The following is a 19,149-nucleotide window of genomic DNA, read 5'->3' on the forward strand; positions in this document are numbered from 1 at the left end:
GGAATTTTTTCCTGCTTTGAAGGCCTTGAAGTTTTAGGCTTAAAATTTCAAAGGAGCAGACATCCCACAGAGCACAGCTCCCAACCCCCTTACCATGCTTTGAAAACCCTGAGCAGAGAACACACAATATGGCAGGATAAAGAAAAATACTGAGAAGGGAAAGGACTTGTTTTGGGTCAGGATAAACCCTCTGGGTAGCACAGCCTGGTGGAGGTGGGAGGGCTCTATTTAGAATGGGAATCTCCTTTTAGGGCAGTTTTGTTCCTAAATTGAGTTGGTGACATCACCTTTCTGCCCTCACCTCTCTCACTTTGCTGTCTGGTGCTGTCCCCCTCCCTTGGCTGTCCTCACCTCACCCAGCTCCCACCGATCACATGGGCTCATCCTAAATTATTTAAATTTACAGCTACTTGGTGTAATCCTCCATTTATGCCCCTTTTGAATCTATTTCGACAGCTAATGCCAGTGAGCGCCGTGGTACCTTTCACACAATCCCATCCTAATGAACAGAATTTAAATAGAGGAAGATTGAATTAGAAGTCAAAATAATTACTTTTCTGGGCACTTTTGCTGCACGGAGGAGAAGAAATCAGTAAGCACAGCCTGGGCACACTGGGATATCCAGCAACCTCCCCTCTCCACCCCTGTGCACAGCACAGTCTGGTTTGTGCTGCTTCTCCTCCAGCTCATTAATTGTTCATTAAACACAGCCAAAACTCCAAGAAAGGTTTGTGCTAATTCACCCTTCAGTAAGAGAAAAAACAAACACCAAAAAAACCACATTAAGGGGAGCATCCAAGCTGCACAGGAGAAGGCAGCAGACAAATGGGTCTCTGCTGTGAGAGCTGGGGAAGTGAGAGGAGAGATCCAGGCTGGGGTTTGTGGAGCTCGGCTGCAGTCCTCAGAGCTGTTGTCATGGAAGAGAAACCTGAAATATTACCAGTTCAGAAGGAAGCACACGCAGAGGATGGCGTTGAAAGGCAGTCACGGGGCCAAGGTGCTCAGTTCATCCCAGCATTCATGCTGAGCTCACAGAGTCTGCGCTTCTCACCCTCCTTGTGGGACCACCAGCTGCCTCCAGGTGTTAAAAGACATCTGAGCTTTGCTGGCTGGAGCTCACAGGTGAGCCAGGCAAAGAACAAAGGCAACATTAAGGACAGGTAGGAAGATATATTCCCCACTAATCTCCCACATCTGCAGAATACACCGGGAATATTTGCATTCCTTTTGTTCCTGATGGTTCTCACCCATGGTTTTCAGCTTCATTTCTAGGTATCAGGTTTTTGGTGATTCCTCTCAGTGAGGACTATTTGTCTCTCTGTCTATATTCAAACCCAACAGGGTAAAGTCTAATTGCTGCAGTTCAGATGATCTGAGGAATGCTGGTTCCCTCTTCCTTCCTGATTTCAGACACACAGGAGATGAGCTCCTGCCTGGTGCTTTGCTTGGCTCCAAAGTCAAGGCAGCAAGTTGTGCGCTGTGCCCCTCCTCACATATGACATTTCAATCTGAATTCTGTCCAGATAACAAAAGTCCCATCCTGAAATATTAATGACAAACAACTGCAGGAGCTGTGGGTGATTTGCATCGCATCTTTTTTCAGGAAGGAAACAGGATCACCTTCCTTGGGACATGAGCCTGTGCAGATTGCCTTTGCAAGTGATGGAGAAGTGTGCTCTGGCGTGCTGTCAATCTCATAAACAAAGGTGTTGTCAGGGAGCCTTATTTAGAGTATTTCAAATTAACCTTGACAGAAGAATTAATAAGTAATAAGAGCTGAATGATTTATAAATAAATCAATTACACTATAAATTTTAAAACAGCATGGGCTCAACTATTGCAGGGTGAGCAATACAGGGAAAGTTCCCGTGGGCTGAAACTTCTCTGGAGGGTTTCTGATGTCCCCTCAGGGGCCTTGTGGCTTCTAAGGGAACGATGAAGGGAGTCACAGACTGGGAGGGGTGTTAGGAAAACACATTCTATGTGCCACAGAGCCTGAGCAGTGATCTCCTTGATCATTGGGATATTGCACCTCCAGATGGACCTCAACTCTAACAGCTCAATCATAAATACATTTATTTAGTAGGGTCAAGAATGTAAGAACAGCCAATATTGGAGTTTCTAGAGCCTGGCTCCAGAATCTACATAAAACTGGGGGAAGAGGTGAAGACTAAATGAGAAATCAAAGTGAGATTCATCCTGTCTGACCCTGGCTGGCTGCTCTGAGTTGGTCTTTTTGTCTTCCTCTCTGGCTGATGGAGAGAGATAGGAAGGTCCAGGAGCCCAGGAATCACACGTGGGACAAATCCCTATTTCAGGATGGGGCTAAAGCAGTGGAAAACCTAGGAAAACTTCCATGAAATGCCTTGTCAGTGCCTCCTTCCAGGTTTTGACTGTCCAACTTCTGAGCTGCTGGACCCATTTAACCACTGGAAGGCTGGGCTGAGCTTATCTGGGTGATTGATCAAATAGATGTGAGCATTGTTAGTTCATTTACTTTAATTCCTGAAGAACACAAAGCACCCCCCCCAAAAAAAAAAAGGCAGAGAAAAAAGTCATTCAGGTGCTGGACGACCTTATCAGAATTCCATAGTTAGGTGGAAATTGGTTTAAAAATTCAAATGACTGTTCACATAAAATGGCTTGCAGGATTCACCCAACTGTAATAGCAATTCTCTGCAAATGATTATGCAATTACCTCCAGGAGGTCAAAAAGTAATTACCACGTAACCTGCTCTCTTCTGCTGGTTGCCTCTAATAAATAATAGATGCAAGCTCTACTCGGGTTTAGAAGAGAATTTGCCATTTCTTTACCCTGTAATTACATTAGATTATTTACCCAGCATGGTCAGCTGTGACCATGTAGGTCAGCTAACATGATATAGGAAGAATGGATGAGAATGATTTATGCTCTGAATCTCCTCCAGCACCTGGGATCAAAGCGAATTTGGGTTTCTTGTGCACCCAGGACAGACTTTGCCCTCTGGCCACAGCTGCTCCCCTAGGTGCTGAGGTCCTGGGGTCATTCAGTTGCCAGGGCTCCAGCCCAACTGCTCTGTAGGGCTTCCTGGGACTCCCTGCAGGACATTCTGCTCCACACCCTGTGCTGCTGGCAGGACATTAGGTCTCCACAAGGAGAAAACATTCCCTTTAGCCTGGAAGACCCAGGTCTTGTGTGTTTTCCCATGGGTGAGTAAGCAGGCTGTCATCATTTTCAGCTTTGCCACAGAGAGGTTTTTGTTGCTGGCTGAATTTCACGCTGAGGCAATTTCTTCCTGAGGATCTGGAATGATGGCATTTGCTTTGTTTCCCTGACTATCACCTTGGAAGATGCAAACATCAGGATATGCTGCTTTTTCCAGACAGCCTGTGAAATCAGCTTGATTTCAGCCAGCTCTGATCTAGCTGGAAAGGAAGACATTTATTGTTGGGGAGCAGGGAGAGATGTGGGGGCACGGGGTGCTCAGAGCCTGGCAGGAGCTGAACAAGATGCACAACTTCTTCCTGGAGAAGCTGGCAAGGGAAGTCAAACCAGCCAAGCCAGATGTGGGAGAAAGGCCAGAGTATTGTTTTCATTTCACACATGGACTGAGGGGCAGCAGGACTGAGAAAGCTGACCAAGGTCCCACAGGAAACCTGTGCCAGGGCAGCACAAGAAGGCTCCAGCTCTCCTGAGAGCTGCTCCAAACCTGCACCAAGAAAACATTTTCCTCCCCAGGGCTCTGCCTGTTAGGAAGCAGCTCAGGCTGAGTCAGAAAAGCACAGGCTCCCCCATAACATATTTCCCCTGTCAGAAGATAAGTGTATCTCCCACTTGCTGCTTACTACAGTCGCTGTTTAATAAATTAAGGCTCTAATTACATGGTATGGAAGTGATGTTGTTACACAGATGCAGTCACTGGAAACAAGACCAAGCAATAATGTTCCAACAAAACCCAGCGGCCTCTGCTCCTGATTCCTATTTTATGCTTTGTGGTCTCTGTGTTAGAGAGTGTGCCACAAGCTGGGATCAAATCAGGTTTTAATGCAGCCTGTGATTGATGGACAAGGCTCCAGCAAGGGCTGGAGTCTCAGCAGTATCTCCCCTGCCTTCTCCCACTTGCTCCTCCACAGACACAAAACATGGCCAAGGCTGAGGGTGAAAAATGCACCTCGAGCTGCTCCTCTTGGTCACCTAAAGGTGATGAGGAATGTTTATGGAGGGAGCACTCTCATGTTGTTATGTTAAGAGAATACCAGCCTGCAATGGCCAAAGGACTTTGAATTTCAGCCTGAGGAAACCTGCCCGGTGTTCTTTGTTGAATCTCACACTTTAATGGTTGGAATCGATGGTGTTAGAGGTCTTTTCCAACCTGAATGATTCCATGATTCCCAGAAGGTCACCTCTCTGAGACCCCCAGCCCCTTTCACACAGGTGTTTTAGGAAGAGTTGAGGTGCTCACATCCAAGGCCTCGGGTTCTGCAGCCACTCCCTCACAGCTCGGAGGTGCCCAAGGAGTTCAGTGGAGCTGGTGGGTGTCACCTGAGGCAGATGTGAGTGATTTCTGCCCTGTGGGCACCTGCAGGTCGAGGTGGGCATTGTCCCCAGTGCATGTCACACCTTGACTCCCAGCTGGGAGAGGAGGGATGGCAAATTCATTCCCTTCCAACCAGCCACGGCTGGGGATTTCTGAGCTCTAGATCATCAGTAAAGGGCAATCATCCTACTTAATGACAGCTTTGCACACAATAGGAACCTTAGAGAGTGATGACAGAGCCCTCTGATGCCATCAGGACCCAATGCAGGTGCACTGTGTGTCCTGGGTGAGCTGGGCAGCTGCTTGGGGCTGTTGGCAGGGCACAGAGACAGCCCCACACCCTGATTGCTCCAAACCCTTGTCCAGCACCTCCGGTGGCACCTGGGAGCCACAGCCCAGGACGTGGTGCTGTCAGAAATGAGGATCAGCTCTGGGCTGGCAGGAGATTTGTACAGCTCTGCCCTTCTGCACTGCTGTGGGGCTGCTGCAGGTCCACAGAGCTTTTTGTAGGAAGTGGGGTTTGAATTATGTTTTGCTGAACACTGAGACTGAGTGGTGAGAGGAGAGGGAGAAGTGTGGGCCTGGATCTCAAAGGGCAGTGCAAGGTACTGAGCAGGAAAAGGGAAGAGACAGAGGCAGGGAGACCCTCAGTAATAAACCCAGCAGGCTCTGAAGCCTGGAATTAGTTTCAAAAGGGCTGGAGCTGGGCCATTCCCCCTCATTTCCTCCTCTTTGAACCCCACAGCTCTGCATAACCTCCCTCAAAATGTCTGCTATTAGCAACAGCTCCCTCCCTCCTTGCCGAGCGGAGAGATGCATTGAGCTAATTAACGTGCAGGGTCTGTGCAATCCCATTTGGGTGCCTCAGCCCTGGATGTCCCTCAGCAGCGACGTGGCCAGCATGAGAAAAAGGCCACCGAGGCAGAAAGCGATGACACCAATATCTCAGGAGCCAGGGGGCACAGAGCCAAGGGGCTCTGAGGGTGACAAGTCCCTGGGGACATCGTCATCCCAGGGAGCAGCATGAGATGGCTGCAGGGAGGGGGGGATGATCTCAACAGCAAGAAAGAGGGGAAAAGGGAGAAAAAATAAAAGAGAGAATAGCATCTGTAGTGTGCAGAACTATAGTGGTGCTGCACAACCTGTTTGTTCTTGCAGTTCTTGAGCTGAGGAGGCACCAGCTCTCATCTCAGTATTTATATTTCCCTGGAGCAGCACCAACTGTATTTTGATATAAACGTAACGCAGTTAATTGAAATCAGGAAGTTCAGCAGTCATTAATAACAAATCTCTGGGAAGGAATATCCCTGCTGCAGTTAATGATCAGCATAAAAAAGAACCCTTTTTCAAACTGTAATGGTGAGCTCGGGGTTCATTTCATCGTTGATTAGAGTGAGTTAAACTTTGCCCCTGTCTGTAAGTTGTGTATTTAAATACAGGAAGTTCGCAATATTTGAAGATATCAAAATACCACAGGTGGTTTGGAGCAAATCCAGCCCTCATGGCTGATCCCCCCAAAAGTGTGATGTGACTCTGAAGAACAGGAAAGGTGGAATGAGCCCACAGCAGTCAGAATGGACCACGTTCTGCTGTGAGCATCTGTAGAGCAGATTTGAGGCTCGACAGAACCAGCAGGATTCCTCCAGATCTGTGGGAAAACTGGCAGAATCTGACCCAGCCTGGGGCTCATTGCCACAGCCCTGAGATGACATTGCAGGTGACAGCCCTGAATTTGGGGAGGCCCTGAATGTTTAAATCTGCCTTTGGGATTGCATTAGCACTGTGAATTCCTTTGGAAAGCTGACTGTAAACCAGAGACACACTGCCCCTGTGGGTTCAGCACAATCAGGATTTGCACTGTGGTTGGGGCACTAACACAAAACCAGGTCCCCTGTAATGTGAAAATGGAAATCCAGATGGAGGTCCTGAATTAAATTCTTTCTGTTAGAGTATAATGTCTGAGAGTGGCTTTTTCCCAGAGGGCAGAAGGGTGACATGGTTTTAAAAGCCTTGGGAGAAACCTGTGCTGTAAATACCTCTGAGGTGTTGGGCTGCACAGTGGATTTATAAATTTCTTCTGCTGGAAGGGGTGAAGGCCTTGATATCATTTGGGGTGGTCAGAGCTGTTGGTTTGTGCCAGATGAGGGTTCAGAGGTGCACCCACAGCCCCAACTCTCCCTCAGGGGAGCTGCAGGTGCTCAGGGCTCCGAGGAACTCAGCATCTCTTTTCACCACAGTGCACAAGGAACTGGGTGATTCCTCCCCTGAAATGCTCCTCCTTTTCAGGAAACCTGTTGGGAAGGACAGATCTCATCCCAGGGCAAACCACAGCGAGATCTGTGTGTGCAAGGCCATCACTAACAACAACCCCTGCTCCTTTAACTAGACTGAGAAATGCAATTTGGAATGGAAAATGGCAGAAGGGGCATGTGTGGCAATTACCTATGGAATAGGAAAGAGGGGAGCCCAGGGGTGATGGATGGAGGGAGACATGCACCCCAAAGTGGGTTATCTGCTGGGGGAAATTCACTTCACACCTGAAAATGGCATCATGTAAAAATGAGCCTCACAAGTCCATCCTTGATCATCTCAGTCGGTGCTTGGGCTGTCAGGTTTCTGCTTGGAAAAAACTGCATTTCCTTTCTCACTGTGTTTTGACATCCAGGCTTTTGTTTTCCAGCACGACCTGCAACTCTAAGGGCAACTCAGTGGTGAAATAAACTCCAGCACAGGAACAGAAATAAACTCCAGTACAGGAACAGAGGGTTTTTCTTCTTCCAGTCAGAGGAATTGTAACCCTGTGAATCCTGCAATAGGGATCACTGTGAACTGCTAAGCACTGTGAGCTGCTGAGCACTGTGGATCCAGCATGCCTCACTCAGGTGACAGCTCTAGAGAGGCACTGTGGAAATGAAAACAAAAATGCTGTGCATATAATGCAGTGATGGATTGCTTCCTAAATGTCACAGGATGCTTTGGTAGGAAACCTCACTGAAGGCTTGTGTTGGTGCTGCCTAGGATTTGTTAGGTCTCTGGAGTGCTTATGGCCAGTGCCAGCAGAGCCTGGCTGGCTAGAAAGGGAACAAAATGAAAATATTTAACTAAATTTAAACTTCCTGTGCTCAAGAAAGGAGACTACAACTTCAGGGTCAAACTTAGAAGTGTAAGAGGCCAGTGGAACCAGACGTCACAGTCTTGGATATTCAGCCCAAACAACCAAAAAGCAGATCCCAGTTGATCACAGAACCTTTTCAGAACCTTCTGCCTCACAGGAACCCCTCAGGTGGGATTTGTCCACCTGCAGAATGGAAATGTCACCACTCTCCTGCCCTGACAGTCTCACCAGGAAACCACCACAAGACCTAGAACTCATCCCAAGAGCAGCAGGAGCAACTTGCAGTTCCTCTTTGGAAGAGGTTTCTAACTTCAGAAAACACTTTTCATGGGACTCCAGTGCTTTTCCAGCATCTCCTTCAATTGGTGTGGCAGAAACTTTTGGAATATGCTGCTTGCTTATATGTGAGGTTATAGTGGCTGGTGATGGCTGAATCTCAATACTTATGACCAGAATATATTGCACTATCAGAGCAGCTCTGCTAGGAAGCCAGCTGGAGAATGAGGGCTGGCTTGGGAGCTCTCCATCATCAGATAATAGCTTGAGCTCCATAAAATCTCTTTTTAGCATGAAGTTCCATTCCTGGAGCACAGCAAATCCATGGACAATTGCTTGTTCCATCATGGAAGTCAAAACATTTTATCCTTTCAAAATCAAATTTTATTTCCTTCAAGTCCCTGTACAACATCCTGAGCCCAGGTCATTTGTTTCCTTCATCATGACTCTCCCAGTAGGGCAAAGTAGGAAGAGAGAAGATGTGATCTCATTTAAACTGAGAATTTTAGTTGCTTTTCCTACTGATGAAGGGCAAGCTACTATTAGAGGGGCTCATCAGCAGGGAAACAATCCAGCAGCTGGCTCCCCAAACACCACAGCTGGAAAACTCTGGCTGAGGCAGCAATATCAGAAGTGCAGAGCTCAGCACTGGTTTCCCATCAAGGAAGAAGAGATCTCCTTCCCTTCCCCCTCTCCATCACCACACCAAGACAATCAGCACTGTGTGGAATGAACAGCAGGCACAGGAGGGGCAAACTGCACTGATTCCCCTGATCTGCAGGGGCTGAGGCTGTTTTACAGGGTTTTGGGAGTCTTTGAGTCCTTGGAGAGCAGATCAGGGCTGAGAGTTGGGAGCTGCTCTCCAGGACCTTCCCTGGTGTGGAGCAGAAAAGCCTTGCAAAGTGAGGGCTTTGCTGCCCTTGTAAAATCCTTGCTCACTTCTGCTCCTTTGGCCAACAAGAAGAGCATTCTGGGAATGACTCAGCTAAACTAGGGGTGAAAAACAAGTTACAGGATTGTAAAACTAATCTAAAAAAATTATTAGTACCAATCAGTGCCACACTGTGGGGCTGTGGTTGGTCACACCTGATGTTCCTATCCTGGTGGTTGGTTAAGCACATTTGTTGTGCCTCACAAGTATGGAAACTCATAACAAACAGTTTAAGAACCCTAGATTTTTTGCAATAAAGTGTCTTTTCCATACCATCGTGGAATCCATGTGAACCCTTTAAAAACACCACACTTCCCCATGCAGGAGCAGGGCTGAGAAAGGAGAAGGAGGAGATTGCAGCTCATAGCAAAGGAAAAAAAAAAAAAAAAGAACTAATGAGCTGCAGGAACTGGCACAGAGCCAGACCCCCCCAAATCATTAAACATGGTCAGGTTCAGGAGAGCTCTATTAAAGTGTCTATCAAAACCCTCGCCCTCAAATGGATTTATTGGACGAGGAGGAGGAGTTGGGTGCAGAGTAAATACAGGAGTCATGGGCCCAGCCTGTCTGTGCCAGCAATGCCTGGTTACTGGAAAAGCTCTGAGAGATGGAACAATTTGCTGGAAAATTGCAGAAATGGAATTTAAAAGCAGACCGGGGGAAACGCTGAGATTCGCATCTTCCAAAGCAAGGCAGCAGCTGGGGAAGCAAATTTGGGGTGCTGTGCCTGAGCTGCAGGGAGTGCTCCACCTGCATCGTGTTCTGCTCCTGGGGGAACTGCTTTGAAATGACACAGGGCAGGGCTGGATGGAATATCAGGAGGAAATTCTCCCTGTGAGGGTGGGCAGGCCCTGGCTCAGGGTGCCCAGAGAAGCTGTGGCTGCCCCTGGATCCCTGGCAGTGTCCAAGGCCAGGCTGGACAGGGCTTGGAGCAGCCTGGGATGGTGGAAAGTGTCCCTGCCATGGCAGGGGTGGGATGAGATGGGATTTAAGGTCCCTTCCACCCCAAACCCCTCTCTGATTCTACATTAGAGCCAAGTTGACACCTGGCAAAGCTGCTGTGAGTCCTGATGGCAATTTTAGTGCCTTATGTACCAAATCATGTGGTGGTAAATCATGAGACAGTCTGAAAATTGAGAAATATTTCAGCGTCTCAAACTTTAAGTACATGAACAAGTCCCAGGATACCTCCAGTTAATTCTACGCATGAATGTCTTCTGCAGGAAGGATGGATTTAAGCATGTGGTTAAATGTTTTCCTCAATCAGAGCCCTCAATGGTGGAGAGTGAAGAGACATTACTGGAGATGCAGTTCATGCCTAAGACTTGGCACATTAGGCAGCACCCGTGTGGTTAAAACACACTTTTTCATTAAAAATTATAATTGGGGAAAAACAAATTAGAGCCAAAATGAAATAGGCTTTTTATTTTTCCCCTTTTACCAAGAGATTATGTATTTCCCAAACACAATTTCTCTAATCCATATCTAATGCATTAGAGGCATTCTGCTATTTTCCTCTAGACAAACAAATTTCCCACCCAGTGTGGGATCACAGCCCTGTTCCAGAGAGAAAAACAAGTCATAATAATGCTGAGGCCACTAAAGGAAAATGTTAAAATAATTAAAATATGAAAGAAGCTGCTGTCTTCCTGGGATTTCAATTTCAGAGGTGCCTGAGGGGAGGGGGTTGGATATCTCACACTGATACACTGTTTGATAAAGTGTGATAAAGACTTAGAAAAATTGGCAGATTAAACTGAAATAAAAGCTGAGGATGTTTGCATTCAGAAAGCTATTAAAAGCAGTGTGATTGAGCAGCAAGAAGCTTCTCTTTTATGCAAGAATGCACCGGAGTGGGATGTTTGCTGCATCGATGTCAAGGAGATCAAAGAGTTGTTTTTGTTCGTGGCACAAACTGCTTTTTGGCTGCTGGCTTGGATGTGCAGTTGGAAGTCTCTGGGATCCTGCTGCGCTGTGATGTCACCATAGAATGGGACCAAAGCTCCAGGAGAGCTGAGTGATTCTGTCCTAAAAGTGATGCTGCCATCCAAAAAAACCCTCAAAACCCTTCTGGGGCAGAGCAAAGACTTGTCCAACTGGCACAGCACAGAGATGGCTCACCCAGAATTTGCCTTCTTAAGGACTCCTTCCCTCAAAACTTCCTAGGGGTTTTGACTCCATTCAATTGACTCCAAAACAACAGTCCTTTTTCAAGCTGGATCCAACTCAGGCTGTCAGTGTGCTGCCCAAAACTGGGAGAACAACTTGATAGATCATTCTGTCCCTCCCCTATTAGCTGATTAGCCATTTGTCTTTCAGATGGACAAGGGCTCGTGCCCTGACAGTGCCCTCATTTGTGAGTCAAACCGCAGGTGAACTCCCAGACCAGAGGGTAAAACCAGGAAAAGCAAAGGATCTGACGCCTGACAGGAGTCGTGGCTGCTTGATTGATCTCCCTGCTCAAAGAACTGACAACAAACCAAGGGGCTGCTCAAAAACCAGAGAGCCCAAAACCTGCCAGAGACTGAGCTCTGCTGTGTTCCTTGACCAGCTGATGCCTTAAGAATTTTTAGCTTCTGTTCTTCATATATCTGTAGCTTTGGTGTAGTTCTGGGCTTCATAAAGTGCTAAACCCCTTTGTTCTCAGCATTTTAGACAAAACATTGCTTTCAGTTGGAAAATCCAAGGACCCTTTGCTGCCTCAGAGCCCCCAAATTCCTAAACAACAGTGAATTGGGGGAGCAAGCTTGGGGTGGTTGACATAATCACCTGAAGGTGTAATTGGAGAATTGAGGCTCAATATGTTAATAAGACAGAACTTATAAATTGTGAAGCACTCATGACTCATTATCCAGTTTGGGTGTAGCCTCTCCAGTAGGCTCTGTCTGCCCTGAATGTACCTGAAGGGCTTCAATAAATTTGTCTGTTTTTTATTCTCCTAACTTTGTCTGGTCTCTGTTTCAGGTAAGCCTGGATAAGGCACCACAGCCACCAACACCAAGTGGTTTGTGGGATCCCAAGCAGGGAAGATCAGGTCCATTCTCTGGCAAACTCCCAGCAGGGCAGAACACAGCATCCAAGCTGAAGCAACAGTTGTGCTGCCAACAGTGCCCACGTGGAGACCCAACACTGTGAGAGCCACTTGGCATCCACCTGCCAAGCAGCAACACCCAGCAGATTGCTCTGCCCGTGGTATCTGGGCATTCCAGTGCCTCCAAGGGCACTGGTGGCCCTGGCAGGGAGGTCCACTTGGCAGGACATGTCCCACCATGGGACTGTGAGGCTGGATGGGTGCTGCAAGGAGAAGAGGTTGCTCCCTGTCCTGGGCAAGCAGAGCAGCCACCTCGCCCTGGGAGAAGGTCAGGGTTGGGTTTTGGCTACATGGCCACACTTCCTCGCTCTCTTCCTAAACACTGGAGTCATAAAAATATGATCTGTGGGTTCTCTGTAACAAAAACCCCAAGCAAGCACTGATTCAGCAGCAGCACGGGTCATGCACAGCAGCAGATTTTAAGTTTACAGCAAGTCTTGCTACTTTTCTAACTCTCTCTCTCCCCCTGCTCCAGCCCAGACTACTCTTTTATTTCCAATTGCCTCCCTCTGGCAGCTTTATATTGGTGACCTGAGGGTGCAAATTAGATGTTTGAAAATACAGCAGTTAAATCAACAACTCTGAAGTGTAATAGAGGTCAGGACAGTTTGCTTCTAACTCAGTTGCTCAGTTTCTGCTTTGGTTCATGCTATCTGCATTTTGCAAAGTCCTTTGATTCCTGCACAGGGTGAAAACAGGGCCCAATCCTCCTTCTGTTCAAATCTCCAACTCTCTGTATTTTCTCTCTATTTTTAGGCTTCTAAAAAGAGGCAGTGGTTCCCTCGGTTCACTCGCAGTAATTTTCTGGGAAAAGCTCCCAGTCTGGACTATGTCCTTTGCCCTGGAGCTCTTCTCCTAAATCTTATCTGTCACTGCAACTGGGCAAAGCAACATATTTTCCCCAGAATTTTTGGTCTGTCCTGCTGCCAATCAGCTAGTGCCTGGTCGGATTACATCTCCTGTCCTTAATGGGCTCGTTAACATTTGGATCCTCGCATGTTCTGCTGACAAAACACCCCCACAGCTCTGAATAAACACCACGAATCAGGAGAACCATAACCAAGAGCTGCTGAATGGGGCTTGGGGGGAAATATTTCACGATAATATCAGAGCTCAGTAATTGAGGGCTGGCTGGTGTGGGGGAAGGAGAGATTCTGCTCCACCATCATACACTCGAGACTCGGTTCATTTGTCTTGATTAGCAGAAGTTTAACCATCGCATGCCTTTAATTAGTGGCTTTCTCAGAAGGCTCGTTGGTGTGAGCAGCCAGGGCCAGGCAGAAGCACAGCTGGGTGGGGAGGGTGAGGCCTGAGGGCTTTAGCTTCTATATTTTTCACGTATCTTTAATTTTAGCGTATCACTCTGGACTCCATACAGGGTGATAAAACTCCTGTTCCCAGCATTTTTGGACAAAACAATTCGTCTAAAGCTTGGAATACAAGGACCCCTTAGTGTCACAGGCCCCAGGATATGTAAACAGCAGTGAATTGTGGGGAGCAATTGGAAAAATTGACATCATTACCTGAAGCTGTAATTGGAAGATTAAAGCTTGATATGCAAATAGACAGAACTTATAAAGTATGAAAAACTCATGACTTGGTGTCCATTTTGTGTGTAGCCCCTCAAGTGGTCTTTGTCTGTTCTAAATGCACCTTGAAGGCCTTCAATAAATCTAACTGCTTTTTATTCTCCTAACTTTGTCTAGTCTCTGTTTTAGGTAAGCCCATCAAGGGGGCTGCTCTGTGTGCTCTGTTTGGAGGAAATCTTGGACCACAGTCACTCAGGTTGGCAGTGCAGGGAGCCAGAACAGCCTTTAGGCTGGAGGCTGCTCTGCTGCACTTTCCTAGAGGAGGAATTGTGCCATAAAGCAGACATCCTGGGGAAGAGGGATGTGGGCACAGCTGAGGCACTCTGCAAGGCAGAGGTTTGCATGCTGAGGAGCTGCTGCCAGCCAGCATCTCGCTGACACAGGTGGTGGCAATATCAGACCAAGACCCTTGGTTTCAGTCCCTGCATGTTTTAGTGTGCATTTTTAAAGTGCCTGCTGCTTGAGGTGGGAGAAGAGGGAAAGATGCTGCCTGCAATGTGCATCATGGGCAAATAGCATGAAGTAAAGGGACATTGTGAGCATCATTTGCTGGGGGGTTCTACCAGGTACTTTTGAAGAGGTGCAGTGCGAAGAACAAGAGGCTTAGGGTGGGAATGGTTTGCTCTCAATCTGTTTCCAGTCCTTTGGAACAGGAGGAGGATTTATACCAACATTGCCAAGACTGGAGCTCCTCCAAGCCCAGAGCAGGGGCAGCACCAAGTGGCTCCAACACCTCAACCAGCACTTAAACCTCTTGGAAGCTGGTGTGGTGTTTTGGGTGTGCAGGGCTGAGTCCTCCTGGAGGACAGGGAAATGTCATAAGGGGAATTTAGAGCAGGTTATCACTGACTTTGGGCTGCTTTTGAGATTTTTGTTTGGTTTCACAGAGGTTTCTGGTAGGAGATTATGGAGCACTCCCTTCCTTGGGACCTTTGTTCTCTCTTCTGTCAGGCAGCCACAAATTTAAGCACACAGGAGCTGTTTCATCTGAAATCATTGGCCCTCATGTAAACAAGGCCATTAAATAGAGGGAAAGACAAATGATGCTAGCAGGCATGTGCTTCATTCTGTCTCAGAAAGCTTTTGATGGCTGGCTGATCCCACATGCACCTTGGAAAGGTCTGGGCTATTAGAGAGAGTAAACAAGTCCTCGCTTTACCTCTCCTACCCTTTGCCTCTCCCTTTTCTCTCCCTCCTTCTTCCCCAAATGCCACCTTCCCATTTCTACTTTCCCTGATTTATTATTTTCTATTCTGTGTATCCTGGAGGCAGAATACATTTTTTTTTAACAGGCAGGATTTCTAAATCCTTTTATTTTTCCTTCAGATTCTTTCTGATCACCTCCAGGCTGTGCACACACACAAACACACACACAAACACACACACAAACACACGTGCATTTGTATGAGCCTTTGATAACATCTCTTTCCCTCCCCAAAATCTTTCCATACATCCTTTGCTTTCACTAGTCCTACTTCCATCAAACTCTCCTCTCCTTTCATCAATCCAGAATAATAAACAGATTGGATTTCCTATTTCTTGGATTACTTTTCCAGGAGCTGTATTTTCTCTCTTTTTCTTTTTTTCCTTTGATTTTCTTTTGCTTTTTTTTTTTTTAAATTTGTTTTTTCATTTTTACTTTTCCTTTCAAAGAAATAATCCTTCTTCCCCCTTGGTTCCTGGCTTCTCCTCCAGTGTTTTATTCAGGCTATGGATGATTGTCTCCATACACTCCTTTTATGCCATGAAATGAATTGCTAATGCAATCCCTGCCGGGAGAAGCATAGTCTGATCTTGTCCTAAATAGGGCCCTGTTTGCAGGGGATGATGTATAAATGTATGGACTGCATCATTATATATTCACTTAGTGGAAAGAGGCCTCTGCTTATTCCATAAATGAATTCCTGGGGAGAGGAGATGCATCCAGCCTGGAGGAGCCTTGAAGTCCATCCCTGCTCCCCTGGCATGGCTGCTCAGTGAAGCCCAGCATCAGCCCAATGAATATTCATGGCCACAGGAGCTGGAAAGGTGAGGGGAGACAGAATCCATGTCATCCACAATATTCCTGACAGAGATCCAACCTCCTGGTCCAGGCATTCCCTGGCATTTGGGAAGATCTTGCACTGCCAGGAGCCCTCAGGGCTGGAGAAGCATCCAGGCCTGGTGGGAGCAGATTTAGGGCTCTGAAACCTCCTGATCAGCCTCCTGCCAAAGGGGGATGCAGTGCTGATCCCTCTGATTGCAGCAAAATGCACCAGCAGGGCTAGGGCAGGATGCAACCCAAAAAATTCTGTTAAATGTGATGCTAAGGTTTGCCTTGAGTTGTTTATGGACTTACATAAACTCTGAGAATAACAGGGGGTGAATAGGATATAGGAGCCCTCCTTTCAGCCCCATGGTCTGCCACAGCCATCCTGCCTGCTCCCAAAATTGCCCCAAAGGTTACAAATATCCTAAACCACAGGCAGGATGGCAATGGAGGCACTGCAGAGTCTGTGGGATGCTCCTTGGAGGAGAACCCTGCAGTTTCCAGCCAGATCCTGTTATGGTGTTGGCTTGGATTGTATTTACTGGCACAAAGGAAAAAAAGAGATAAAACTAGGTTTTCCCTTGTTTCATTTTATTCTTTTCCTTCTGGACTGGGCTCCAGGCTTCTCTCAGGAAAACCATAAAGCGTCCTATTAAATCAAGTCACCATAAGGCAACACAGAGCACAGCCTCTGAGTGGGGTTTGTTGTTGTTCAAGCTGCTATCAGCTCTGATCCATCAGCCTGGCTCAGTTTCACCTGAGCTCCCTCTGCTCTGAGCTAACCCTGCTCCTGCAAACAATCCCTGCCTTCCTCCTCCTCCTCACTACACCCTGAGCATGGAATAACTGGAAGCTCCTGTAATGTGCTGCTCGTGCTTGCAGCAAAACCCTCTTGCTAATGGGCAAGGTTCATGCTATTTCCATTTGTGTTAGTCGGGCTCCTGGGGCATACAACCTTTAAAAAAATAAAATAAAGAAGAGAGAAAAAACCTGCATATTTTAAAGTGTAAACAGAACCTGGTGTTTTCTTAAATAAATGTGACAATTGCAATAATGTTTTGCAGATTACAGGAGAAGGAACTTAAAGGAGACATTTCCAGAGCCTCAGCACTGTGTATTTTGCTGATGCTTAAATAAACTCTTCTTTGTTACTGCTGTTCTTTCTGCGGTGCTGTTAGTTTGATGCTACTTGAAAACCTTAAATGCCTAGAAAATCCTTCTGCTAGACAGGGATGTTCCTTCCTACCTTCTAGTCTGCCCAGAAACCTCTCAATTCCCTCAGTATCTTTGCACTCAGGCAGACAGATCCCGCTTTTGCAATTCCTAGCTTTTGCTTGTGAGTCAGCAGCTCCCTGGGCTCATATTAACAACCCAAATCAACAGTGGCATGATTGAGACCTTATGCCTGGCTCTGTCCTCACTGCTGCCATCAGCCAGCCAAAGCCCACTGGACTCAGCCAGGCTGGTGACAGCCTGTTCAGCCCTGGCATGTGAATAAAACCCCCATGATCAGCCCGAGTCCCCTGGTTCTCCTCATTACTGCAGGAGCAGAAAAAGCTTCCCCAGCTGGGAGGCACCTGACCACGGTTTAGCTGAGGTTTAATGGGAAATCAGATGAGGGCTGCCTCGTCTCCTGAAAGCCACACATAAAGCAGAAGGACAACCAGAGTGAGGTTATAAATCCAGCTTTTCTGCAGAGAAGGCAATCCCCTTTCCCAGGCAGCCCCTGGAGCCCATCCCACCCTTGCTTGCAGAGCTAAGTCAAGCCTTGGCCACCTGAAGTCCCTTTCAAAGTTCCATTCCTCCTGCTGCTTTCACTCTGCTGCAGCCCTGCAAGAAATGAGAGCAATTCTTCCTGGCTGGTGGAAAAGGGTCAGCCTTTCCTCTGCCAGTGCCAGGAGGAGCTCATGGCCACCAGTCTGGAAACTGTGTGGTCTCACCTGCCTGAATCTCAAATCTGAGATTTGCCTGTGAGTGATTCCCTCTGAGCTCCTTCCTTGGAATGTCCATTCCGCATCCCCAAGGAGAGTAAAGGAAAGAAGAAAACCTCTTCAAGAGCTGGTAGGGATGGAAGCTTTGCTTGCATGGAGGTGGAGAGATCAGTGTATTTACCTGGGATGTACATTCACCAGTGGAGAAAGCACTGAATATTCAGGAATGCCACAGTTGTCCTTTCGCTGTGCAGCACAGCCACTGGCAGCTGAACAGGCTGGAATTCAGGACCAAAGACAGCTCCAGCCAAGCCCGAGGGTGAGAAAAATTCCAGTTTTACGGGTATGACCAGTAATCCAACCCTGCTAAGATAATTTGGGGTGCTGAGGTGTCGCCTAGCTGACCCCCTGACCCCAGGTCCACGCCATGTGGAGCTCTCCTGAGGAGGGCACTGCTGTACTTTCCCACTCAGCAGCTCACACAGAGTGCACAGAGAGCAGCTCTGGCTCTCTGGTGCTCACTCACCTCCTGGCTGGATGCAGAAATTGTGCACAAAACCCCAGCGACTTTAAAGGCAGGAAGCAGGTGAGAAACGTGGCATAAAAGACAGAGCTTTTTTTGCCTCTCAGTCTTCCAGTTTTGTTTCCCCTGTGTCAGAGTCCCTTTCAACCTTCACACCCTATTGGTATGGATTACATGCCTCTATCAGTTATGTACTTTAATTCCCACTTTGGGACCTGCTCACACTGTCTTGCAGCTTGCTCCATCTTACTCATCATTTCCAAATTAGCTGAACTTGATTGAGCCAGATCAGGCTGCAGCCCTCGTGCTCCAGCAGAAATCAGTCACTGCATTTTTCCCTCTGCAAAGCCCTGCTTGGCAAAACACGGCTCTGTGCATCTGAATCGAGCAGAGGCCACGTCTCTCCTGGTGCTTCCATCCGAGTTTAATAGGGAGAAAAATAGTTCACAAAACTGAAAGGCTGTGAGTGGCTCAGATGCATTTATTGTGTCGAGCCTCCCCTGCCTTGCCCTGTGTCTAGACAACACCTTAATAAAGGCAGCAGCCACTGGCAAGGGGGAGGTTGTGTGGATTTTCTGTTGCCAGGGGAAAGCCAAACTAATGGAATTAGTGTGAGTTCACATGGGAAGCCAGAATTAAGCCTGGACCTAGGAGTTGTGTGCATTTGCTGCACGCTGAATGCAAAGGGCTGGAAAAACTTGAACGTAGACAAGGCTCAAGCTGAAAAGACAAATTGAGCCGAGCTGCATATTCGCTTTGCCCCTGGATGCCAAGAAAGCTTGTTTGAAGCTGTGCAGAAATAAAGCTTTTCCCCTCCCTCTCTCCTCCTGGGGCCTTGGATCCCGCTGCAGAGTTCTTCCTCTTTTGTGCAGCGCTCCCCTCTTTTTTTTTCTCTTCTGATTTCTTGTTTCATGCCTCTTGCTGTTGAATCGCTGCACTCATCCTCTTTTTCTACCTCCCAGCAATTGTCAAGGAAAACAAAATAAAAAGAAAAAGCCCCCAAAACATTCTGCAAAGTAACTTTACTCAGCAGCACAGCCGCCTACCCCGGCGGAAACTCAGGCTTGTTTGCTTTATTTAAAGCTACTCCCTTGCACACATGATATAGCTCACAGATGCCTGGAGTCTATTTACCTCCTGGCTTGTT

Source organism: Lichenostomus cassidix, chromosome 17 (assembly GCF_008360975.1).
Source record: "Lichenostomus cassidix isolate B80296 chromosome 17, HeHo_3.0, whole genome shotgun sequence".
NCBI classification, from domain to species: Eukaryota; Metazoa; Chordata; class Aves; order Passeriformes; family Meliphagidae; genus Lichenostomus; species Lichenostomus cassidix.